Source organism: Squalius cephalus (genome assembly GCF_949319135.1).
Source record: "Squalius cephalus genome assembly, chromosome: 2".
NCBI lineage: Eukaryota > Metazoa > Chordata > Actinopteri > Cypriniformes > Leuciscidae > Squalius > Squalius cephalus.
Genome location: NC_137123.1, coordinates 41,284,319 through 41,311,142, shown reverse-complemented (window position 1 = coordinate 41,311,142; position 26,824 = coordinate 41,284,319).

Here is a 26,824-nt window from a genome sequence, read left to right as displayed (position 1 = left end):
TGAATAATTAATGAACAGTTTGATTGACAGCAATGGTTCTTGAGGCAAAGTTGTTCAGGATGAGGAGATCTATCAAATGATATGCATATTGTGTGGATATTTGTAACACCACGTGATTACAGAGCCGTAAAACTCGTTAGCGCCAACTAGTGGCCGATTTCTTTCAAAATTCTTACAGACCTTTAGGGCCATGAGCCGAACATGCCCATTGAGTTTCGTTCCGATCGGCCTCCGTTAACCTTGTCTAATAGGTGCTCAAACTTCGTTGGCCAATGGCGGCCATGTTTTTTGAGATACGCCAATGTCCTCATACACATACATGGCACCTTGGACCAAGACACTGCATACCAATTTTCAAGTCAATCGGACTAACGGTCAGGTGGTTATAGCCTGTTTTATGTTTTTTTCATTTTATAGCGCCACCATGAGGCCAATCGTCGCGATTTTTTTACTGTGACCCCAGAGTAAGCTCATACACATGTGTACCAAGTTTGGTGAAGATAACTCATTTACATCGGGAGTTATAGCCATTTTAGTAAAATAGGCCCCTCCCACAACGTACGTTTTGGCGCCCCTTAGCGACCGTGAATCGAAATTTCCACTTTTTTTCGATAATTATTGATATTCAGTCTCCAGAGAACATTTCTGCACTAGTTTGGTTCCAATCGGGCAAAAAACCAGGGACTAGTTCGCAAAAGTAGATTTTTGACAAAATTCAAAATGGCGGAAAATCTATCATGGCGGAAATGAAATCGGAGATATACGTTTTGTTCGTCAGGCGTCCAGCTTTCCAATGATATAAGACACTTGAGTCTACGACATACGGTCTAGGAGTTATGAGCAGTTTCGCGCTTTTGGTTGTTATAGCGCCACCTATGGGCCAATCGAGGTCATAATTTGATAACCTCTCCTCGATTTTTGTACTACCATCTGGCAAAGTTTCAAAGCTCTAGCCCTTACGGTTTGGGCTGCACGATGCGTTTTACGGCAGAATAATAATAATAATAATAATAAAAATCAGTACAATTACAATAGGGTTTCAGCACTTCGTGCTTGAACCCCTAATTAAAGCTGCAAGCAGCATTTATCGGGGTTCAAGCAGTTAAGGCCTTTAAGGCATTTAAGCACAAAAGCATCAAAAGTTATTAAGATTTATTTAGCAAGCATGTAACCACTGACATAATAGATGGAAAAGACCATTTACAGCCAATACAGGCAATTTGCCATGGGATATATATGGTTTTAAAGCTTTTTAACAGTTATAGCGCCACCTATGGTCCGATCTCCATAAAATTGTTTACTGTGACCTCAAATTGAACCCATACACATGTGTACTGAGTTTGGTGAAGATATCTCATTTACTTCTTGAGTTATAGCCATTTGAGTAAAATAGGCTCCTCCCACAACGATTTGCCACATTCTAGAATTATTTATAAGGATTCTAGCATGATTTACCTTGATACACCTCATTTCAGTATTATTTACTATGATTTACAATGTTTCTAGCATGATTAACCACATTACTAGCAATTATGTGAAGTGTCAGTGCAAATGAGGTGATGAACACTGACAAAATATTATTGTGTTATAATAGTTAGTTATATACGTGATTTTTAGTGTGTGTCCAAGTATGAATGCAAAAGCACATGTAAAATATTTCATTATTAAGTAGAATGGCCAGCAGAGGGCACTAGAAGACCACTTATTGGCTCACTTTCACTTTAAACCAGTTTTCTGCACTAAAGCAAACCAGTTTTGCTTTAGTTCAGAAAACTGGTTTAAAGTGAAAGTGAGCCAATAAGTGGTCTTCTACTGCCCTCTGCTGGCCATTCTACTTATTAATGAAATATTTCAACATGTGCTTGCATTCATACTTGAATACACACTAAAAAAATCACTTATATAGCAATAACTATTATAACACAATCATATTTTGTCAGTGTTAATCACTTTATTTGCACTGACACTTCAAATAATTGCTAGTAATGTGATAAATCAGGCTAGAAACATGGTAAATCAAAGTAAATAATACTAGATTGTCGTTTATCTCCTGGTAAATAATACTAGAACGTGGTATATCATGGTAAATCATGGTTAACTATGCTGTGTGTGTGTGTGTGTGTGTGTGTGTGTGTGTGTGTGTGTGTGTGTGTGTGTGTGTGTGTGTGTGTGTAAGCATGCATTGAGTTAACATGGAAAACCAGTTTATCCATGTTAACTCAATTATTTGAAGTGTCAGTGCAAATAAAGTGATTAACACTGACAAAATATGATTGTGTTATAATAGTTATTGCTATATAAGTGATTTTTAGTGTGTATTCAAGTATAAATGCAAGCACATGTGGAAAAATTATTAATAAGTAGAATGGCCAGCAGAGGGCAGTAGAAGACCACTTATTGGCTCACTTTCACTTTAAACCTCATGATTTTGACCAGTTTTCTGCACTAAAGCAAACCAGTGTTTCCATGTTAACTCAATAATGCATACTTGCTACATATGCTACACACAATAATGCTACACACACACACACACACACACACACACACACACACACACACACACACACACACACACACACACACACACACAAACAAATGTTTCAGTGATATTGGTGTCACATTCACCTTCATCACATTCACCTTCTGTCTTCATCACATTCACCATCTGTCGTCATCACCTGCACCTGCTCCTCATCACCCTCCTCATCATCACCTGCTCCTCATCATCATAACCGTCACCTGTTTTGTCCTTGTCTTGATCTGTGTATTTAAGTTCCCCTCTCATCCATTATCATTGTCGGTTATTGTTTGTGCACTAGCACTCTGTTATGTTTGTTTTCATGTTGGAAAATAAAACCTTTGTTATATTTGTACCACACACACACACACACACACACACACACACACACACACACACACACACACACACACACACACACACACACACACACCATCATTTATCATGATTTACCATGGCTGATACCAATACCAATATGAGAAAATTACTATTTTAAACAGCAGGGGGCAGTAAAATACCACTTATTGGCTTAACATGCCATTATAATCATATCATTTTCACCTTTTTAACTGTTATAGAGGCAAATTTTGTCTGATCTGTCTGAAAATTTTCATTCATGTTCAGAGTGATATTTCACATGTTCTGACTTGTTTTTAAGAAGGTCTGAGTCATTAATTAAAGAGATATAGGTTTTCGGGGACACTTGGTAAAGGCTACATTTTGAAGTGAACCTATTATAGCTATACAAATGAAGTAGTTCAACTTTTTCTGACAATTATTGATCTAGTGAGTCCAGAGAATTCTATTGCACTAGTTTTGAACATTATGATATGAAAATTATATGATCAGAGATGGAAAAGACCATTTACAGCCAATACAGGCAACATACCATAGGAAATATATGGTTTTAAAGCTTTTTAACAGTTATAGCGCCACCTATCGTCCGATCTCCATAAAATTTTGAATGCTTGTTAATGATGTTATGTCACATAGGCTGACCAATTTTTGTGAAGTTCTGAGTTTTCATTTATGATTTATAGGCTTTTGAGTGTATTTTGCCACGCCCATTTTATAAATGACCCTATTACAGCCATCCAAATGCAAAAGTTCAACTTTTTTTTGATAATTATTGATCTAGAGAGTCCAGAGAATTGTCCTAGACTAGTCTGGTTCCGATCGGGCGAAAAACCTAGGACTAGTTCGCAAAAGTAGGTTTTAGACATATTCGTGAATATTTAATGAACGGTTTGATTGACAGCAATGGTTCTTGAGGCAAAGTTGTTCAGCATGAGCAGATCTATCAAATTATATGCATATTGTGTGGATGAGTGTAACACCACGTGATTACAGAGCCATAAAACTCGTTAGCGCCAACTAGTGGCCGATTTCTTTCAAAATTCTTACAGACCCCTAGGGCCATGAGACAAACATGCCCATCGAGTTTCGTTCCGATCGGCCTCCATTAACCTTGTCTAATCGGTACTCAAACTTCATTGGCCGATGGCGGCCATGTTTTTTGAGATACACCAATGTCCTCATAGACGTACATGGCACCTTGGACCAAGACACTGCATACCAATTTTCAAGTCAATCGGACTAACGGTCAGGTGGTTATAGCCTGTTTTATGTTTTTTTAATGTTATAGCGCCACCATGTGGCCAATCGCCGCGATTTTTTTACTGTGACCACGGATTGACCTCTTACACATGTGTACCAAGTTTGGTGAAAATACCTTATTTACTTCTGGAGTTATAGCCTTTTTAGTAAAATAGGCCCCTCCCACAACGTACGTTTTGGCGCCCCTTAGCGTCCGTGAATCGAAATTTCAACTTTTTTTCGATAATTATTGATAATCAGACTCTAGAGAACATTTCTGCACTGGTTTGGTTCCGATCGGGCGAAAAACCACGGACTAGTTCGCAAAAGTAGGTTTTTGACAAAATTCAAAATGGCGGAAAAATTTGCATACCGGAAATGAAATCGGAGGTATACATGTTATTCTCCAGGTGTCCAGCTTTCCAATGATATAAGACACGTGAGTCTACGACATACGGTCTAGGAGTTATGACCAGTTTTGCGCTTTTGGATGCTATAGCGCCACCTATGGGCCAATCGAGGTCATAATTTGATAACCTCTCCTCGATTTTTGTACTATCATATGGCAAAGTTTCAAAGCTCTAGCCCTTACGGTTTGGGCTGCACGATGCGTTTTACGGCAGAATAATAATAATAATAATAATTAAAGCTGCAAGCAGCATTTATCGGGGTTCAAGCTATTAAGGCCTTTAAGGGTTTTTAAGCACAAAAGCATCAAAAGTTATCAGGTTTTATTTAGCAAGCATGTAACCACTGACATAATAGATGGAAAAGACCATTTACAGCCAATACAGGCAATGTACCATAGGAAATATATGGTTTTAAAGCTTTTTAACAGTTATAGCGCCACCTATGGTCCGATCTCCATAAAATTTGGCATGCTTGTTAATGATGTTATGTCACATATGCTCACCAATTTTTGTGAGGTTCTGAGTTTTCATTTAGGATTTATAGGCTTTTTAGTGTATTTTGCTACGCCCATTTTATAAATGACCCTATTACAGCCATCCAAATGCAAAAGTTTAACTTTTTTTTGATAGTTTTTGATCTAGAGAGTCCAGAGAATTGTCCTAGACTGGTCTGGTTCCAATCGTGCGAAAAACCTAGGACTAGTTCGCAAAAGTAGGTTTTTAACATGTTTGCAAATATTTAATGAACGGTTTGATTGACAGCAATGGTCCTTGAGGCAAAGTTGTTCAGGATGAGGAGATCTATCAAATGATATGCATATTGTGTGGATATTTGTAACACCACGTGATTACAGAGCTGTAAAACTCGTTAGCGCCAACTAGTGGCCGATTTCTTTCAAAATTGTTACAGACCTCTATGGCCTTGAGTCGAACATGCCCATCGAGTTTCGTTCCGATCGGCCTCCGTTAACCTTGTCTAATAGGTGCTCAAACTTCATTGGCCGATGGTGGCCATGTTTTTCGAGATACGCCAATGTCCTCATACACATACATGGCACCTTGGACCAAGACACTGCATGCCAATTTTCAAGTCAATCGGACTAATGGTCAGGTGGTTATAGCCTGTTTTATGTTTTTTTCATGTTATAGCGCCACCATGTGGCCAATTGCCGCGGTTTTTTTACTGTGACCTCAGATTGACCTCTTACACATGTGTACCAAGTTTGGTGAAGATACCTCATTTACTTCTGGAGTTATAGCCATTTTAGTAAAATAGGCCCCTCCCACAACGAACGTTTTGGCGGCCTTACCGTCCGTGAGTCGAAATTTCAACTTTTTTTCGATAGTTTTTGATAATCAGACTCTAGAGAACATTTCTGCACTGGTTTGGTTCCGATCGGGCGAAAAACCTAGGACTAGTTCGCAAAAGTATGTTTTTGACAAAATTCAAAATGGCGGAAAATCTATCATGGCGGAAATGAAATCGGAGATATACGTTTTGTTCGTCAGGCGTCCAGCTTTCCAATGATATAAGACACTTGAGTCTACGTCATACGGTCTAGTAGTTATGAGCAGTTTCGCACTTTTGGTTGCTATAGCGCCACCTATGGGCCAATCGGGGTCATACTTTGATAGGTTCTCCCCAAATTGAGGACTACCATTTGGCCAAGTTTCAAGGTTCCAGCTCTTACGGTTTGGTCTGCACGATGCGTTTTAGGGGAAAATAATAATAATAATAATAATAATAATAATAAAAATCAGTACAATTACAATAGGGTTTCAGCACTTCGTGCTTGAACCCCTAATTACAATAGGGTTTCAGCACTTCGTGCTTGAACCCCTAAAAATCAGCACAATTACAATAGGGTTTCAGCACTTCGTGCTTGAACCCCTAATTAAAGCTGCAAGCAGCATTTATCGGGGTTCAAGCAGTTAAGGCCTTTAAGGCATTTAAGCACAAAAGCATCAAAAGTTATTAAGATTTATTTAGCAAGCATGTAACCACTGACATAATAGATGGAAAAGACCATTTACAGCCAATACAGGCAATTTGCCATGGGATATATATGGTTTTAAAGCTTTTTAACAGTTATAGCGCCACCTATGGTCCGATCTCCATAAAATTGTTTACTGTGACCTCAAATTGAACCCATACACATGTGTACTGAGTTTGGTGAAGATATCTCATTTACTTCTTGAGTTATAGCCATTTGAGTAAAATAGGCTCCTCCCACAACGATTTGCCACATTCTAGAATTATTTAATATGATTCTAGCATGATTTACTATCATATACCATGTTCCAGAATGATTTATTAGGATTCTAGCATGATTTACCTTGATACACCTCATTTCAGTATTATTTACTATGATTTACAATGTTTCTAGCATGATTAACCACATTACTAGCAATTATGTGAAGTGTCAGTGCAAATGAGGTGATGAACACTGACAAAATATTATTGTGTTATAATAGTTAGTTATATACGTGATTTTTAGTGTGTGTCCAAGTATGAATGCAAAAGCACATGTAAAATATTTCATTATTAAGTAGAATGGCCAGCAGAGGGCACTAGAAGACCACTTATTGGCTCACTTTCACTTTAAACCAGTTTTCTGCACTAAAGCAAACCAGTTTTTCCATGTTAACTCAATGCATGCTTACACACACACACACACACACACACACACAAACACACACACACACACACACACACACACACACACACATACACACACAGCATAGTTAACCATGATTTACCATGATATACCACGTTCTAGTATTATTTACCAGGAGATAAACGACAATCTAGTATTATTTACTTTGATTTACCATGTTTCTAGCCTGATTTATCACATTACTAGCAATTATTTGAAGTGTCAGTGCAAATAAAGTGATTAACACTGTCAAAATATGATTGTGTTATAATAGTTATTGCTATATAAGTGATTTTTTTAGTGTGTATTCAAGTATGAATGCAAGCACATGTTGAAATATTTCATTAATAAGTAGAATGGCCAGCAGAGGGCAGTAGAAGACCACTTATTGGCTCACTTTCACTTTAAACCAGTTTTCTGCACTAAAGCAAACCAGTTTATCCATGTTAACTCAATGCATGCTTACACACACACACACACACACACACACACACACACACACACACACACACACACACACACACACAGCATAGTTAACCATGATTTACCATGATTTACCACATTACTAGCAATTATTTGAAGTGTCAGTGCAAATAAAGTGATTAACACTGACAAAATATGATTGTGTTATAATAGTTATTGCTATATAAGTGATTTTTAGTGTGTATTCAAGTATAAATGCAAGCACATGTGGAAAAATTTAATTAATAAGTAGAATGGCCAGCAGAGGGCAGTAGAAGACCACTTATTGGCTCACTTTCACTTTAAACCTCATGATTTTGACCAGTTTTCTGCACTAAAGCAAACCAGTGTTTCCATGTTAACTCAATAATGCATACTTGCTACATATGCTACACACAATAATGCTACACACACACACACACACACACACACACACACACACACACACACACACACACACACACACACACACACAAATGTTTCAGTGATATTGGTGTCACATTCACCTTCATCACATTCACCTTCTGTCTTCATCACATTCACCATCTGTCGTCATCACCTGCACCTGCTCCTCATCACCCTCCTCATCATCACCTGCTCCTCATCATCATAACCGTCACCTGTTGTCCTTGTCTTGATCTGTGTATTTAAGTTCCCCTCTCATCCATTATCATTGTCGGTTATTGTTTGTGCACTAGCACTCTGTTATGTTTGTTTTCATGTTGGAAAATAAAACCTTTGTTATATTTGTACCACACACACACACACACACACACACACACACACCATCATTTATCATGATTTACCATGGCTGATACCAATACCAATATGAGAAAATGACTATTTTAAACAGCAGGGGGCAGTAAAATACCACTTATTGGCTTAACATGCCATTAATTCATATCATTTTCACCTTTTTAACTGTTATAGAGGCAAATTTTGTCCGATCTGTCTGAAAATTTTCATGCTTGTTCAGGGTGATATTTCACACGTTCTGACTTGTTTTTAAGAAGGTCTGAGCATTGATTAAAGAGATATAGGCTTTCGGGGACACTTGGTAAAGGCCAGATTTTGAAGTGAACCTATTATAGCTATCCAAATGAAGCAGTTCAACTTTTTCTGACAATTATTGATCTAGTGAGTCCAGAGAATTGTATTGCACTAGTTTTGAACATTATGATATGAAAATTATATGATCAGAGATGGAAAAGACCATTTACAGCCAATACAGGCAGTTTACCATAGGAAATCTATGATTTTAAAGCTTTTTAACAGTTATAGCGCCAACTATCGTCCGATCTCCATAGAATTTTGCATGCTTGTTAATGATGTTATGACACATAGGCTGACCAATTTTTGTGAAGTTCTGAGTTTTTATTTAGGATTTATAGGCTTTTTAATGTATTTTGACACGCCCATTTTATAAATTACCCTATTACAGCCATCCAAATGCAAAAGTTCAACTTTTTTTTGATAATTATTGATCTAGAGAGTCCAGAGAATTGTCCTAGACTGGTCTGGTTCCGATCGGGCAAAAAACCTAGGACTAGTTCGCAAAAGTAGGTTTTTAACATATTAATGAATAATTAATGAACAGTTTGATTGACAGCAATGGTTCTTGAGGCAAAGTTGTTCAGGATGAGGAGATCTATCAAATGATATGCATATTGTGTGGATATTTGTAACACCACGTGATTACAGAGCCGTAAAACTCGTTAGCGCCAACTAGTGGCCGATTTCTTTCAAAATTCTTACAGACCTTTAGGGCCATGAGCCGAACATGCCCATTGAGTTTCGTTCCGATCGGCCTCCGTTAACCTTGTCTAATAGGTGCTCAAACTTCGTTGGCCGATGGCGGCCATGTTTTTTGAGATACGCCAATGTCCTCATACACATACATGGCACCTTGGACCAAGACACTGCATACCAATTTTCAAGTCAATCGGACTAACGGTCAGGTGGTTATAGCCTGTTTTATGTTTTTTTCATTTTATAGCGCCACCATGAGGCCAATCGTCGCGATTTTTTTACTGTGACCCCAGAGTAAGCTCATACACATGTGTACCAAGTTTGGTGAAGATACCTCATTTACATCGGGAGTTATAGCCATTTTAGTAAAATAGGCCCCTCCCACAACGTACGTTTTGGCGCCCCTTAGCGACCGTGAATCGAAATTTCCACTTTTTTTCGATTATTATTGATATTCAGTCTCCAGAGAACATTTCTGCACTAGATTGGTTCCAATCGGGCAAAAAACCAGGGACTAGTTCGCAAAAGTAGATTTTTGACAAAATTCAAAATGGCGGAAAATCTATCATGGCGGAAATGAAATCGGAGATATACGTTTTGTTCGTCAGGCGTCCAGCTTTCCAATGATATAAGACACTTGAGTCTACGACATACGGTCTAGGAGTTATGAGCAGTTTCGCGTTTTTGGTTGTTATAGCGCCACCTATGGGCCAATCGGGGTCATAATCTCTGAACCTTTCCTCGATTTTTGTACTACCATCTGTCAAAGTTTCAAAGTTCCAGCTCTTACGGTTTGGGCTGCACGATGCGTTTTACGGCGGAATAATAATAATAATAATAATTAAAGCTGCAAGCAGCATTTATCGGGGTTCAAGCAGTTAAGGCCTTTAAGGCATTTAAGCACAAAAGCATCAAAAGTTATTAAGATTTATTTAATAAGCATGTAACCACTGACATAATAGATGGAAAAGACCATTTACAGCCAATACAGGCAATTTACCATGTGATATATATGGTTTTAAAGCTTTTTAACAGTTATAGCGCCACCTATGGTCTGATCTCCATAGAATTGTTTACTGTGACCTCAAATTGAACCCATACACATGTGTACTGAGTTTGGTGAAGATATCTCATTTACTTCTTGAGTTATAGCCATTTTAGTAAAATAGGCTCCTCCCACAACAATTTAGCATATTCTAGTATTATTTACTATGATTCTAGCATGATTTGCCATATTCTAGCATAATTTACCATGATATACTACATTCTAGTATGATTTACCATTGTTTACTGTGATTCTAGCATGGATTACCATAGTTTATCATGATTTATCATAGTTTACCATGATTCATCATAGTTTACCATGATTTACCCTGTTCTAGCATAGTTTACCATGATTTACCATGATTTACCACATTACTAGCAATTATTTGAAGTGTCAGTGCAAATAAAGTGATTAACACTGACAAAATATGATTGTGTTATAATAGTTATTGCTATATAAGTGATTTTTAGTGTGTATTCAAGTATAAATGCAAGCACATGTGGAAAAATTTAATTAATAAGTAGAATGGCCAGCAGAGGGCAGTAGAAGACCACTTATTGGCTCACTTTCACTTTAAACCTCATGATTTTGACCAGTTTTCTGCACTAAAGCAAACCAGTGTTTCCATGTTAACTCAATAATGCATACTTGCTACATATGCTACACACAATAATGCTACACACACACACACACACACACACACACACACACACACACACACACAAATGTTTCAGTGATATTGGTGTCACATTCACCTTCATCACATTCACCTTCTGTCTTCATCACATTCACCATCTGTCGTCATCACCTGCACCTGCTCCTCATCACCCTCCTCATCATCACCTGCTCCTCATCATCATAACCGTCACCTGTTGTCCTTGTCTTGATCTGTGTATTTAAGTTCCCCTCTCATCCATTATCATTGTCAGTTATTGTTTGTGCACTAGCACTCTGTTATGTTTGTTTTCATGTTGGAAAATAAAACCTTTGTTATATTTGTACCACACACACACACACACACCATCATTTATCATGATTTACCATGGCTGATACCAATACCAATATGAGAAAATGACTATTTTAAACAGCAGGGGGCAGTAAAATACCACTTATTGGCTTAACATGCCATTAATTCATATCATTTTCACCTTTTTAACTGTTATAGAGGCAAATTTTGTCCGATCTGTCTGAAAATTTTCATGCTTGTTCAGGGTGATATTTCACACGTTCTGACTTGTTTTTAAGAAGGTCTGAGCATTGATTAAAGAGATATAGGCTTTCGGGGACACTTGGTAAAGGCCAGATTTTGAAGTGAACCTATTATAGCTATCCAAATGAAGTAGTTCAACTTTTTCTGACAATTATTGATCTAGTGAGTCCAGAGAATTGTATTGCACTAGTTTTGAACATTATGATATGAAAATTATATGATCAGAGATGGAAAAGACCATTTACAGCCAATACAGGCAGTTTACCATAGGAAATATATGATTTTAAAGCTTTTTAACAGTTATAGCGCCACCTATCGTCCGATCTCCATAGAATTTTTCATGCTTGTTAATGATGTTATGTCACATATGCTGACCAATTTTTGTGAAGTTCTGAGTTTTTATTTAGGATTTATAGGCTTTTGAATGTATTTTGACACACCCATTTTATAAATTACCCTATTACAGCCATCCAAATGCAAAAGTTCAACTTTTTTTGATAATTATTGATCTAGAGAGTCCAGAGAATTGTCCTAGACTGGTCTGGTTCCGATCGGGCAAAAAACCTAGGACTAGTTCGCAAAAGTAGGTTTTTAACATATTAATGAATAATTAATGAACAGTTTGATTGACAGCAATGGTTCTTGAGGCAAAGTTGTTCAGGATGAGGAGATCTATCAAATGATATGCATATTGTGTGGATATTTGTAACACCACGTGATTACAGAGCCGTAAAACTCGTTAGCGCCAACTAGTGGCCGATTTCTTTCAAAATTCTTACAGACCTTTAGGGCCATGAGCCGAACATGCCCATTGAGTTTCGTTCCGATCGGCCTCCGTTAACCTTGTCTAATAGGTGCTCAAACTTCGTTGGCCGATGGCGGCCATGGTTTTTGAGATACGCCAATGTCCTCATACACATACATGGCACCTTGGACCAAGACACTGCATACCAATTTTCAAGTCAATCGGACTAACGGTCAGGTGGTTATAACCTGTTTTATGTTTTTTTCATTTTATAGCGCCACCATGAGGCCAATCGTCGCGATTTTTTTACTGTGACCCCAGAGTAAGCTCATACACATGTGTACCAAGTTTGGTGAAGATACCTCATTTACATCGGGAGTTATAGCCATTTTAGTAAAATAGGCCCCTCCCACAACGTACGTTTTGGCGCCCCTTAGCGACCGTGAATCGAAATTTCCACTTTTTTTCGATAATTATTGATATTCAGTCTCCAGAGAACATTTCTGCACTAGTTTGGTTCCAATCGGGCAAAAAACCAGGGACTAGTTCGCAAAAGTAGATTTTTGACAAAATTCAAAATGGCGGAAAATCTATCATGGCGGAAATGAAATCCGAGATATACGTTTTGTTCGTCAGGCGTCCAGCTTTCCAATGATATAACACACTTGAGTCTACGACATACGGTCTAGGAGTTATGAGCAGTTTCGCGCTTTTGGTCGCTATAGCGCCACCTATGGGCCAATCGGGGTCATAATCTCTGAACCTCTCCTCGATTTTTGTACTACCATCTGTCAAAGTTTCAAAGTTCCAGCTCTTACGGTTTGGGCTGCACGATGCGTTTTACGGCGGAATAATAATAATAATAATAATAATTAAAGCTGCAAGCAGCATTTATCGGGGTTCAAGCAATTAAGGCCTTTAAGGCCTTAAAGCACAAAAGCATCAAAAGTTATTAAGTTTTATTTAGCAAGCATGTAACCACTGACATCATAGATGGAAAAGATCATGTTCTAGCATGATTTATCATGATATACCACATTCTAAAATGATTTGACATAGTTCATCATGATTTATCATGGTTTACCATGATTTACCCTGTTCTAGCATAGTTTACCATGATTTACCATGTTCTAGCATGATATACCACGTTCTAGAATTATTTACCAGGATTCTTACATGATCTACCTTGATACACCACATTCTACTATTATTTACTATGACTTACCATGTTTCTAGTGTGATTTACCATGATTTACCACATTACTAGCAATTATGTGAAGTGTCAGTGCAAATGAAGTGATAAACACTGACAAAATATGATTGTGTTATAATAGTTATTGTTATACAAGTGAATCCAAAAGCACATGTGAAAAGACTTCATTAACTCTTCCGAGTCGCCGATCACACCGGCGTGATCAAATCACATGACAGGTTTAAGACGTTGAATTATAAAAACAAAGTCACGTCGAGCGCTGCCGTCCACTTCTGTCGAAAGTGCTGGCTTGAAACTCTATTCTGCTTTTTGTTTTGTGTTGCTAGACCAAGTAAAAACGGAGATATGATCATTTAAACTTTATATAAAAAAAATATTGAAAATATTGACGCATTCGTAAAAGAACGCACGATGGGATGCGACAGGCGTCGCATTTATTCCAATAACTTCGTCGGTTTTTGTCATAAAACAAAACGGAGAAAAATGTGTGAATCTGCTGACTCTGCTCTTCATGCTGCACATTTTACGGAGTGGAGGAGGAGCCAACTGTGCAAAGAAGCAAAATTGAAAGGCGCCGACGGGATATTGACGGAATAGACAGAAAGACAGAGATGTTATTGCTAGTTTTTGGAAGAGTTTGAGTAGATTTTGAGAGTAGTTTAGGAGTAGTGTAGATAGTTTAGGTATTTTTTGTGGCAGGAAAATTTTTGGTTGAACAAGCCCTCGACTTGTTCTACCAACTGGACGATGTTGTTTACAGTTCATCGACGGAATCAGAAAGTGGCTATGATGAGATTGACGACTCGGCTTTTGTGGTTCACAACGAGGGGTGAGACAAACTTTTAGCTTATTGTATATTATATTATCTGTGTGTGTGTGTGTGTGTGTGTCTCTGTCTGTCTGTATGTCTGTCTGTGTGTGTGTGTGTGTGTGTGTGTCTGTCTGTCTGTCTGTCTGTCTGTCTGTCTGTGCGTGTGTGTTTCTGTGTGTGTCTGTCTGTCTGTGTGTGTGTGTGTGTGTGTGTGTGTGTGTGTGTGTGTGTGTGTGTGTGTGTGTGGTTGTGTGAACAAGAATTTCATTGCCAATGATTGCTTCACTGTAATTGTTGTACATATGTGCCAATGAGCATCTTGAACTTTGATGTACAATCTTTAATCTTTTTGCGTGTGTCTTGACATGTACAGAGATGATGAGCAGCCTGGGTCATCTACCACTTCGACAACAAGCAGACAGAGGCCTACAAAGCATCTCTTTCCTATCTGGGTGGAAGGAAGAGTCAAACCAGATCAAGATCTCCAGCAAAGTCAGGACAGCCACACCACAGCTCTGAGCCCTGGAAAACCGAGAGTGATCCTGATATTGATTTTGTATTCATTTTACCTTTTGTATGGTATATTTGCACTTTTTAGGAACACCTCTTACTCAAGCTCATGAAAGCCCTGTAATGTAGCTGTCTGTGTAATTGTACATTGTGTTTTGTAGAGTTTCTAAGCAAAAAAGAAAAGAAAAAAACCCTATTGCCACACCTGCTTTTTGCTGTATATAGTTTGATTTTATCTCAATTTTACCTTTTTTATGTTGTATTTGCACTATTTGGGAACCCTCATACTCTGGGAATGCAAGGCCTTAAATATAGCTCTCTGTATAATTGTGTGCATGAACTGTTTTAAAAAGTGGCAAAGCTAAAAAGAAAAAGAAAAAAGCCCATGGCTACACCTGCTTTTTTTTGTAAATCATATTTTTTTTGTATATAGCTTGATTATATCTGAATTGTACCTGTATATGTTGACATTTACAACTTGTGTTAACATTTTAAACCTTTTAAAATGCTTCATTGAGCATGTTTGTGTTTTTTGTAGTAAAAAACTATAATTTTTCTATTCGGATTTTGTGTTTTTTGTGTGATTTTGGGTCCAGTATGTTGATAAAGTACATCAAAGTGAAAAACTAATTGTCTGTTCATATAGGTGATGTTGTGCTGTGTAAAAAGTACTCAAAAACGGCCAAAATAGCCCAAGACTCCGAAGAGTTAATAAGTAGAATGGCCAGCAGAAGCCAGTAGAAGACCACTTATTGGCTCACTTTCACTTTAAACTTAATGATTTGCACCAGTTTTCTGCACTAAATCAAACCAGTTTTTCCATGTTAACTCAATAATGCATGCTTACACACACACACACACACACACACACAAATATGTTTTTTGGATATGTTATTGAGAAAATATATTTATTTGTCTATAGGCATTTCTTTGTGATCTAATAATATAAAACTATGTTACCAGTATAGGGCTGTAACGATTCCTCGATTATAGTAAAGTACTCGATTTAAAAAAATCCTTGATTGCAATTTACCCCTCGAGTAATTGGCAAAATACCGAAAGTGGTGCATTCCACAGACGAGAATCCAACAACCGCAGAATTACAGTTTTCTAGGACAACGCGATATTTAAAACCATTTACAGTCATAATATAGCATAGTGCCATTGTGAAATCACAAAGGCTGTGATTCAGTTAAATAAATATATCCTCTGTTTTTTGTTTGTTTGTTTTTTTCACAGAGAAGACGCTTCAATTACATGAGTGCAGATTAGCCTAACGTTACATGTTAAAATTACCTCAGCTCCGTCCACAGTAAACGCTGCTCCAAGCAAACTCAGTCTCTGCAGTGCTGTTTGTTTAGGTTTCCAATAACGTGCAAATATGGGAACGCAAGTCGGACGCAGTTTGTGTTTCATAGTTGCACTGTTATCATTTGTGGAGCACATCTGGGTTTCTCAAACTGCTGTTCATCGCGATTTCAAAATAAAAGTTTAAACATTGCGATTTCAAAATATAAGTTATCTTGCTCTGAGTTTGCATGTTTTGATGTGCACATGTTCTCGTTCAAGAAATTACAGTGACTGTAGCATTTCTATCGTACAGAAGTGGCCAAATATTGAAGGTTAAGTTGACATTTGAATTAATTGTTTGGACAATATTAAACAAGGATTTGATAATGCCAGGCTTAGTGTAACAACAACCAGGCCGCTGGCACCCTCTGCAGGCATTTGTTATTTATGTACATAAGTTATGTTTATATTAGTTTATATAATTCATTTTACATGGGTATATTTTAACAGTGTTCTTCAATAAAACCAATATAATTACTTACTTTGATACTTTACTTGAACCAATTATTGTTGCTTGTTATTATATATTTGTATTTTAAGTCATTTTAAAGGCTGTTGTTAACTTGAATCTATTTTTTACCACAATTTTTTTTTATCCGATTACTTGAATAGAATACTCGATTACTAAAATAATCGAAAGCTACAGCCCTATCATAATAAAAAGATTGCTTTTTAAAGCATTTGTTTGTTTCCCAATACTGAAAGCTAATGAAAAGGTAATGTGCAATTCTGCTGCTCCCTCAAGTGGACAAAAGTGGTATTATAGCAATTGAAGTGTTTGAATGAATGAGTGAATGAATGGGAATTTGGTTTTTCAGTTATATCTCGGTAACCAGAACGCGAAAAATTCTGAAACTCAGAGCATAGATAGTGCTCGAGTAGCCCTCGACGGAGGCCCGCGACGACACGTTTCGATCAAGAGCCTGGAGAGGACCTTACCATCAAAATTTGAACGTGCAACAACTTTCCGTTTTCGAGTTATTAGTGAATTTGTATTCGGGGGCGTGGCTTAAATGCCGTTTTACTTTCGTTTCATTTCATTCATTTACTTTCGTCCATTTCCATATCTCAGTGTGACACAATTGTCAAGTAATACTCCAATAGATGAGTTTTGACAAAATATGATTGAAAATGTTAAAATAATGATTTTATAAAGTCTAAATATGAATTATATGACAATATTAGGGAGCAGTATGATGAAATGGCAGCAGGGGGCAGTAAAATACCACTTATTGGCTTAATGACATGTTATATCATTTTTACCTTTTTGACTGTTATAGAGGCAAATTTTGTCTGATCTGTCTGAAATGTTTCATGCTTATTAAGAGTCATGAACATTATTATATGAAAATTATTTCATTTTGATCAAATTATTTCCTATGGAATTTTTCATAGGAAAAGACCATTCACAGCCAATACAGGCAATTTACCATAGGAAATATATGGTTTTAAAGCGTTTTAACAGTTATAGCGCTACCTTTGGTCCGATCTTTATACAAATTTCCAGGCTCCTTTAGCATGTTATGACAAATATGTGCATCAATTTTTGTGAAGTTCTGTGTTTTCGTTTAGGATTTATAGGCTTTTGAGTGCATTTTGCCACGCCCATTTTCTTTATAACCCTATATACCCATGCGAAAAATGCAAAAGTTCAACTTTTTTTTGATAATTATTTATCTAGAGAGTCCATAGAATTGTCTTAGACTCGTTTGGTTCCGATCGGGCGAAAAACCTAGGACTAGTTCGCAAAAGTAGGTTTTTAACATAATTACGAATATTTAATGAACGGTTTGATTGACAGCAATGGTTCTTGAGGCAAAGTTGTTCTCCATGAGAAGGTCTATCAAATGATATGCATATTGTGTGGATATTTGTAACACCACGTGATTACGGAGCTGTAAAACTCGTTAGCGCCAACTAGTGGCCGATTTCTTTCAAAATTCTTACAGACCTCTAGGACCATGAGTCGAACATGCCTACCGAGTTTTGTTCCGATCAGCCTCCGTTAACCTTGTCTAATAGGTGCTCAAATTTCATTGGCCGATGGCGGCCATGTTTTTTGAGATATGCCAATGTCCTCAAAGACATACATGGCACCTTGGACCAAGACACTGCATACCAATTTTCAAGTCAATCGGACTAACGGTCAGGTCGTCATAGCCCTTTTCATGTTTTTTTCATGTTATAGCGCCACCTAGTGTTCAATCGTCGCGATTTTTTTACTGTGACCCAAGATTGAACTCCTACACATGTGGACCGAGTTTGGTGAAGATACCTCATTTACATCTTGAGTTATAGCCCTTTTAGTAAAATAGGCTCCTCCCACAACAATATTTTTGCGCCCCCTAGCGACCGTGAATCGAAATTTCAACTTTTTTTCGATAATTATTGATATTCAGACTCCAGAGAACATTTCTGCACTGGTTTGGTTCCGATCGGACGAAAAACCTAGGACTAGTTCGCAAAAGTAGGTTTTTGACAAAATTCAAAATGGCGGAAAAATTTGCATACCGGAAATGAAATCGGAGATATACGTTTTGTTCTTCAGGGTTCCAGCTTTCCAATGATATAAGACACTTGAGTCTACGACATATGGTCTAGGAGTTATGAGCAGTTTCGCGCTTTTGGTCGCTATAGCGCCACCTATGGGCCAATCGAGGTCATAATTTGATAACCTCTCCTCGATTTTTATACTACCATTTGGCAAAGTTTCAAGGTTCCAGGTCTTACGGTTTGGGCTGCACGATGCGTTTTATGGCAGAAGAAAAATAATAAAAATCAGCACAATTACAATAGGGTTTCAGCACTTCGTGCTTGAACCCCTAATAATAATAAAAATCAGCACAATTACAATAGGGTTTCAGCACTTCGTGCTTGAACCCCTAATAATAATAATAATAATAATTAAAGCTGCAAGCAGCATTTATCGGGGTTCAAGCATTTAAGGCCTTTATAGTGCAGCAGATTAGTAAAAAAATCGTTCACTTTGGTATAGAAGCATGAAATTTGGCACAGATACTCTCTATGGGCCACTATTTTGGAAAAAGGCGTTGGCCACTCAAAAATTCAATATGGCGGCCATTTTTCAAAATGGCCGCCATTGCTATTCAATGCTTATTATATCAATTATTCAAACAGTGATCCAAGCATACAATTTTATACAAATATACTCTCTAAAGGACATGTTAATAGAAAAAGATGCTTGTCCCTCAAAAAATCCAAGATGGCCGCCATTTTTAAAGATGGCCACTGTTCCTGTCGAATATTAAGGTGAGACATGGCAGGCAAAAACATTGTTTTTTTTTTTACTGGTCAATTTTGAGATTTTTGGATATTTGTCTTCAATAACATGTCTGCTTTCAGACTGTGGTGAAAAAAAGTCCGAAATACACATTTAGTTCTTTATTTTACTACACTTTGTCTGTTTGCGTCTGTAGATTTCGCGTAAATTCAACAAAAGTTGTCGTTGTAAATCCTCCCGCCGATCCGCAATCTCCGTCTGCTCTCTGTCATCACAGGCACCGCTGGAAAGCTCTCTCTTCACTGTACAATGCTGTCGGATCCAAATATGGTCATTTCCTTTTTATCAGCAACCAATCGTGAAAGTAAAAGGGCTGAATGCGCAATCTCATTGGCTGATGATAAATCTTTAAAGCCCGTTTTCTCAAAATGACCTTTCTCTCATAGTCCAAGTCTGAAATCTCCACTTCAGTAGCACCTATATACACCAATCTTTCCAGTCTTGTACCTAGTTATATTATGAAGACATTTACAGAGGGATCTGTAAATATATTATTCCTAGCCTGATTTATATAACATTTTATTCCAAAAAACATGGCGAAAATCATTTTTTAAGGCTATTGACAGTATATTATGATTTACAGGATAACAAAAGTAGATATCCATAAATGCCTCTGTATTTTTTCCCCATCTAATATGTGAACACAATGAAAAAATAATTTTTAATCTGGTTTTATCCAATACTCAGATTTCGTTTTTTTAAATATATACAAATTAGCGCATATTTAATTAGATATTGCCTAATTTGCATATTTAAACATTAAATTACAGAAAACTTTTAATACATTTTTTTCTCATCTTAATGTAGGTAATCAACTGGGAAAGTTTCATGGTGATATCTGCTAGTTATAATTTTTACCCTATTCACCCGTAGTGTCTCGCCTTAATTATTTAAATTGTTAAAATGGTGATGCAAGCATACAATTAGGCAGAAATACTCTTCAAGGAACACTCTCTTGGAAAAAGGTATCTGCCACTCAAAAATTCAGGATGGCCACCATTTTCAAGATGGCCACCATTTCTGTCAAATAGTTATAATGTCTGCTTTGTCTGCCTCCTCTTCTTTGACCTGTCCAGCTTAGTTAAACTTGCCAGGGATATAAAATCCCCGCCGGCATAGCTCTCAGGTTCAATGGAGTTCATACACAAGCCTCTCCACCACGGCAAGGTGTAGTCCACAGAGAGGAAGGGCCACTGTTAGAAAAAAAGGATACGCTGCTGGTACAGGTTGCACATACAGTGGGGAGAACAAGTATTGGATACACTGCTGATTTTGAAGGTTTTCCTACTTACAAAGTATGTAGAGGTCTGTAATTTTTATCATAGGTACACTTCAACTGTGAGAGACGGAAATCCAGAAAATCACATTGTATGATTTTTAAATAATTAATTTGCATTTTATTGCATGACATAAGTATTTGATCACCTACCAACCAGTAAGAATTCCGACTCTCACAGACCTGTTAGTTTTTCTTTAAGAAGCCCTCCGGCTCTCCACTCATTACCTGTATTAACGGCACCTGTTTGAACTCGTTACCTGTATACCTGTACACACACTCAATCAAACAGACTCTAACCTCTCCACAATGGCCAAGACCAGAGAGCTTTGTAAGTACATCAGGGATAAAATTGTAGACCTGCTTAAGGCTGGGATGGGCTACAGGACAATAGGCAAGCAGCTTGGTGAGAAGGCAACAACTGTTGGCGCAATTATTAGAAAATGGAAGAAGTTCAAGATGACGGTCAATCTCCCTCCATCTGGGGCACAATGCAAAATCTCACCTCGTGGGGCATCAATGATCATGAGGAAGGTGAGGGATCAGCCCAAAACTACACGGCAGAACCTGGTCAATGACCTGAAGAGAGCAGGGACGACAGTCTCAAAGAAAACCATTAGTAACTAGTGATCGACCGATATATCGGTCGGGCGATAAATCGGGCCGATATTTGTGGGTTTGACGTGTATCGGCATCGGCCGATACGCGGCTGCTGTGTTCGCCGATAGTTTTTTTTCCCGGCATTAATTACAGACAGGCGTCCACAGGCAGCTGGAGAGCTGCAGTTCACGTGCAGCCCATGCACTGCCCCTCCCACACTAGCAGAGTGCTGGAAGCCTCTTCAAGACAACGGTTAGTTTTAAAATTTCAAAGCATCTTTTTAACTGTTTGACTTAGCTGAAATACACTTTGAAAGTGGAAACACGTTGCTCTATATGTGCGTGCAACTATAGCTAAGCAAATTTGTGGGTCCAAATGGAAAACGCAAATGCCTCATCTATAAAAGTACTTGTCATTGTATTTAGGGAGCTGCAAATAGCTAAGTTTGAGGCTATCCATATGCATATGGCAGCTGTTACGAACACTGGTCATAGGATTAAATAATGCCGACGTTGTTCGGTGATTCCGTTATATTTGTGGGAGTTTTATTCAGAGACCACCTGGCTGAGGTTTGGATGTGTGCTCATAAAAGAAGAGACGCGGTTGCGACACGATGCAATGCAGCGCGCTCGTTTGTCCAGGCGCTCCTATGCCGTGGTGAGATGAAAACATCTAAACTTTTCAGAATGCCGCAAGCGCACGCAGGTCATGTGACAAAAAAACAACTGACCTTTCCATGACAACATCGAAAGCTCGGCCGAACAACGGATCATAGCTGGACAGGGCGGGTTTTTATTTCTCATCTCCATAAATATATGTAGTTGTAAAGGGCTAGAAATAAATTAATCCTTACTTCCTCGTCATCATGGAGAGAGCAGTTCGTGGTTGCATAGCAACAACAGACGCAACCACTTGTAGAAGTGGTTTCCACACGTTTTAGACGCGATCCCTAATTCATAATAAACTTAGAATCTATTTGGTTTAAAATCGTTTTTCTTTTGTTTAAAATGGAGATCACGATTACATATATCAGACAACTACACAGAATAACATGTTTCAGTCAAATTTTTTATTTATTATGCTTAAATATTTATTTTCAGAATTTATTTTCAGAATTTGAATTATGCTTAAATGTTTTTCAGTATTTTCAGCACTGAACTTTTTTTTTACTTGTTCTACCTCACGTTTTTAATATTTGTCAAATATTGTTTTTTTTTTAAGTTCAATAAATGTTCCTTTCTTAATTGAGACTTGTAACAGTCGTTATCATTATATATTATATATGTGTAATTTTTATGATGTAAACTGAGTGAGCAAAAGCAGTATCGGCTCCAAATATCGGCCCAAGAAAATCGGCAGCCCGTATCGGTCATCGGCTAAGGCTGATGAAAAAAAATCGGTATCGGCATCGGCACTAAAAAATCCATATCGGTCGATCCCTATTAGTAACACACTACGCCGTCATGGATTAAAATCCTGCAGTGCACGCAAGGTCCCCCTGCTCAAGCCGAAGCATGTCCAGGCCCGTCTGAAGTTTGCCAATGACCATCTGGATGATCCAGAGGAGGAATGGGAGAAGGTCATGTGGTCTGATGAGACAAAAATAGAGCTTTTTGGTCTAAACTCAACTTGCCGTGTTTGGAGGAAGAAGAAGGATGAGTACAACCCCAAGAACACCATCCCAACCGTGAAGTATGGAGGTGGAAACATCATTCTTTGGGGATGCTTTTCTGCAAAGGGGACAGGCCGACTGCACCGTATTGAGGGGAGGATGGATGGGGCCATGTATTGCGAGATCTTGGCCAACAACCTCCTTCCCTTAGTAAGAGCATTGAAGATGAGTTGTGCCTGGGTCTTCCAGCAGGACAACGACCCGAAACACACAGCCAGGGCAACTAAGGAGTGGCTCCGTAAGAAGCATCTCAAGGTCCTGGAGTGGCCTAGCCAGTCTCCAGACTTGAACCCAATAGAAGATCTTTGGAGGAGCTGAAAGTCCGTATTGCCCAGCGACAGCCCCGAAACCTGAAGGATCTGGAGAAGGTCTGTATGGAGGAGTGGGCCAAAATCCCTGCTGCAGTGTGTGCAAACCTGATCAAGAACTACAGGAAATGTATGATCTCTGTAATTGCAAACAAAGGTTTCTGTACCAAATATTAAGTTCTGCTTTTCTGATGTATCAAATACTTATGTCTTGCAATAAAATGCAAATTAATTACTTAAAAATCATACAATGTAATTTTCTGGATTTTTGTTTTAGATTCCGTTTTAGATTGTAAGTGGGAAAACCTGCAAAATCAGCAGTGTATCAAATACTTGTTCTCCCCACTGTATCTGCGAGAGGGAAGGCGGAAGGACCATCAGAATTAAGACTGGTTTCAACAATATAGGTGACCAGTTCAGAAAGAGCCATAAGAAAGATGGCTGGTTGAATTGTTTCACTCTGTGACTCTTTCTCAAGCCTTCTGAGGTGGAGTTTCTCTCTGTTGTAAAGATGAATGAGACACAAATGATGGTATTTCAGCTCCTGTGCAATGGCATCAGCACCACTTAGTTGAGACAATAATTTAGCATCATTCAGTGTTTGTGCACATTCATGTAGTCTGTCATTCAGTTGCAGTGTCATTACCTGATGTAGGTCAGATTCAGGAGATATGTTATCACAAAAAAAGCAAACCTGATCATCTAGACTTTTCTGCATCATGGTTCTGCGATGCGTTGTTTGGCCTTCATCTGTCTCACTACATTGAGCATCGGATTGTTGCTTCTGGGCACGAAGTAACTTTGTGTTGTTGAACCGAAGTCGACAATTGTAGTGATACTTCGCTTGGTTCCTTCTCAAAGTAGCTTCTATACCACCACCTTCATCCAGTCGTTCCAGGTCCAGGGTCATTGGCATTTTGTTCATCTTGTGAAAGAGTGGAATGTTGGTGGCAATCATTTTATAGCCATCATGTTGAGAAACGATGGGTAGGTGGTGATTGGAGGGGTTCCTTTGTGTCTGTCTGACAAAGACAACATTTCATCCAATCAGTTGGCCTCTTGGCTGACATGGGATTTTCATTTGCCATTTTGGAGGTTTGTTGTCTGATTAAGGCCGAGGGGTTATCCTTTTACCACCTCAATCATAGACATCAATCATAGACATAGTACACATTCAGGTATGGGATACAACTAGGTACGGGTCACCTACACCTAGCCCGATCATTCATCCAGTGCCATTTAAGTCCCGTGTGATCTGTACACCTTCCAGGTAAGCATACATGAACAAGTCATGTATTGCCCCGCTTACCCTTGGCTCGGCTCTCCCACGCTGGCACAACCTGTCAATTCAGGTGCGGCTATCTAAAAACATCTATTACTAGCTAATTGATGAGGGGCTGTTAGAAAGCATTTGGGACACTAAACTTAGCTATACTATTACTACTAGTCAAGAACTACAGTGAAAGTAAAACTAGATCAGCTGACACTGAATCCCATGCTGAGTTCCACAGCAGTGAAGTCACCAGTGTGCCCTGGTTGTGTAATGACGTTCACTCTATTAAACAAAACCTTCCTTAACACATTAAATTGAGCTCTGACAGAAATGGTGGCCATCTTGAAAATGGTCGCCATCTTGAATTTTTGAGTGGCACACATCTTTTTCCATGATAATGTTCCTTTAAGAATATTTGTACCAAATTTCATGATAGCATCACCATTTGAAAAAAAAAAATTAAGGATTCAAGAAAAATGGCGGCCATCTTGAAAAATGGCGTCCATCTTGAAAAATGGTTGCCATCTTGAATTTTTGAGGGACAAACACCGTTTTCCAAAAAAAACATTCTGAAGAGAGTATTTTCACAAAATGTTATGCCTACATCACTGTTTGAACGATTGACATAATGAGCATTTGACAGAAATAGCGGCCATCTTGAAAAAATGGCCGCCATGTTGAATTTTTGAGTGGCACACATCTTTTTCCATGATAATGTTCTTTTAAGAATATTTGTACCAAATTTCATGATAGCATCACCATTTGAAAAAAAAAAATTAAGGATTCAAGAAAAATGGCGGCCATCTTGAAAAATGGCGGCCATCTTGAAAAATGGCGGCCATCTTGAAAAATGGTTGCCATCTTGAATTTTTGAGGGACAAGCACCGTTTTACAAAAAAAACATTCTGAAGAGAGTATTTTCACAAAATGTTATGCCTACATCACTGTTTGAACGATTGACATAATGAGCATTTGACAGAAATAGCGGCCATCTTGAAAAAATGGCCGCCATGTTGAATTTTTGGATGGCCAACGCCTTTTTCCCAAAGAGTGACCCTTAGAGAGTATCTGTGCCAAATTTCATGCTTCTATACCAATTTGAACGATTCTCTCGAAATATGCCATTAATCTGCTGCACTATTAAGCACATAAGCATTTAAGACATTACGTTTTATTTAACAAGCTTTTAACCACTGAAATTATAGATGGAAAAATCCATTTACAGCCAATATAGGCAATTTACCATAGGAAATATGTAGTTTTCAAACCTTTTTGCCAGTTATAGCGCCACCTATGGTCCGATCTACATGAAATTTTGCATGCTTGTTTAGAATGTTATGGCACATATGCTCACCCATTTTCGTGAAGTTCTGAGTTTTCGTTTAGGATTTATAGGCTTCTGAGTGCATTTTGCCACGCCCATTTTCTTTATGACCCAATTATACCCATGCGAAAAATGCAAAAGTTCAACTTTTTTTCGATAATTATTGATCTAGAGAGTCCAGAGAATTGTCCTAGACTGGTCTGGTTCTGATCGGGCGAAAAACCAGGGACTAGTTCGCAAAAGTAGGTTTTTAACATATTCATGAATATTTAATGAACAGTTTGATTGACAGTGATGGTTCTTGAGGCAAAGTTGTTCAGCATGAGCAGATCTATCAGATGATATGCATTTTGTGATGATAAGTGTAACACCACGTGATTACAGAGCCTTAAAACTCGTTAGCGCCAACTAGTGGCCGATTTCTTTCAAAATTCTTACAGACCTCTAGGGGCTTGAGCCGAACATGCCCATCGAGTTTCGCTCCGATCGGACTTCGTTAACGGTGCTCAAACCTCATTGGCCAATGGCGGCCATGTTTTTCGAGATACGCCAATATCCTTTTAGACATACATGGCCCCTTGGGCCAAGACACTGCATACCAAATTTCAAGTCATTCGGAAAAACGGTCAGTTGTCTATATGTTTTTATTTGTTTTATAGCGCCACCATGTGGCCAATCGACGCAATTTTTTTACTGTGACCTCAGATTGACCTCTTACACATGTGTACCAAGTTTGGTGAAGTTTACTTAATTACTTCTTGAGTTATAGCCATTTTAGTAAAATAGGCTCCTCC